The sequence below is a fragment of the Pyxicephalus adspersus genome, chromosome 12 (genome assembly GCF_032062135.1).
Source record: "Pyxicephalus adspersus chromosome 12, UCB_Pads_2.0, whole genome shotgun sequence".
Classification (NCBI taxonomy): domain Eukaryota; kingdom Metazoa; phylum Chordata; class Amphibia; order Anura; family Pyxicephalidae; genus Pyxicephalus; species Pyxicephalus adspersus.
This window is the reverse complement of record NC_092869.1, coordinates 24,468,201-24,469,876: the sequence shown is the minus strand read 5'-3', so window position 1 is coordinate 24,469,876 and position 1,676 is coordinate 24,468,201. Positions and strand designations below refer to the sequence as shown.

General features: G+C 39.9%; 1 pseudogene; it reads left to right on the top strand.

Moving 5' to 3' along the window:
* Positions 1-208: 208 nt before the first annotated feature.
* Positions 209-844, top strand: LOC140341761 (small ribosomal subunit protein uS4-like; annotated as a pseudogene).
* The last annotated feature ends 832 nt before the right edge of the window (positions 845-1,676 follow it).

The following is a 1,676-nucleotide window of genomic DNA, read 5'->3' as shown; positions in this document are numbered from 1 at the left end:
TTCCTACATTTGGAGAACAGGACCTCTGCTACACTACAATGAGGTGCCTCAGGCCAACTCTGTAAGCATCCATTGCAAGAAACTTAGCAAGGGGATGTTCAAATGTACAAGCTCCACAAGCCAGATCTGTGCAGGAAATCTTCCTTGCGTAATAACAATGTAACACATAATTGTATCAGCACACTTTTTTGCAGGTGGATAGCACAAAATGCCCGTTGCCAGGAGTTGGGTGCGTCAGAAGACCTATGTCACTCCATGATGTTCTTTTAAAAGTCTTGTTTAGACCAGGAGTTAGAACTTATTGGTGGACATGGTCTACGCAACAAGCGCAAGGTCGAGATCGCTCTTACCATGATCCGTAAGGCTGCTAGAAAACTGCTTACTCTAGATAAAAAGTCCTAAAGATTGTTTGAAGACAATGCCCCACTTAAGCAACTGGTGAACATTGGTGGGTTGGATGAAGGCAAGGTGAACCTTGATTACATTCTGTGCTTGAAAATGTAAGATTTCTTAAAAAGACATCTTCAGACACAGGTCTTCAAGGTTGGCAAAATCTATCCATCATGCCAGTATTCTGATCAGACTGAGGCACATCTGTGTTCACAAGCAAGTAGGGAACCTTCCATCATTCATTGTGCAACTGGATTCTTAGTCGCATATTGACTTCTCAATACGTTCACATTACGGTGATGGGCGTCCTGGCCAAGTCAATGGAAAGAATGCTAAGAAGGGTCAGGGAGGTGCTGGATTAGAATATGATGAAGACTTCCTTTTATCCTCCTGGAAGTATACAATAAAATCATTTTGGATCATAAATAATTGTATCAGCAGATATACCAAATAGCCATAAAAATGTTTTCAACGATTTGGTTACAACCAAGGTTTTCGTTGCATTTTAAAGTATCAATTCAACAAAAGATTGTGAAAAAGTAGGTAAGTTGGTTCATAAAGTTTAGTTCTGCTTTAAAGCTGCAGGGCCAGACCAGTAGAACAGCACAGCTTAAAAGGCAGCAGTAGACCTCCACTGTGTTTCAAAAATCCAGTAAGCAAAACAAAAAAGTCAAACACACCATTGTAAACTACACCAAAAAATATACAGTGCTCCTGATCACTGTGCCAACCTTTGCTACTTTTTTTAAATAGCACACCCCTCCATATCATACAGACAAGCTGGTATTAGTAATACTGTCCTCATGTCTGTCTCTTTATTTTCTGCAATAAAATGTTCCCTATACATGCCGGATTGTGAAACTGTGCTGTTTGCATCATGTGACTCTCAAGGGCATATTTAAAGGATTTTCCTCCTCCTGTAAAACAGTGGAATGTTCCTCCATGTGTCTCCCTAATGCAGAATAATGCAGACCCCCTGCTTGGGGACTCTCAGATCAGCTGTTTGCACAGGGTAATTAAACTGTTTCTAGATTTCTGCAATGGCTGGACTTGTTAATTCTCTTTCTGTACAACATAGAGCTTGCATACAAACCTACTGAAATCCAGCTGCAATTTCTAAGCTGTAGAAACAGATAATTGTTGGGGGTCCCAAAAAAAACTGCATTAGGGGGCTTTCAAGTAGTTGTTGACTTCACTATTTAAACTGAAAAAAAAGTCTTTGAAGAGGAATTAAACATTAAAAACAAAAAAATTGCAGATAGGAAGGGCCTTTAATTGCAGAAGGG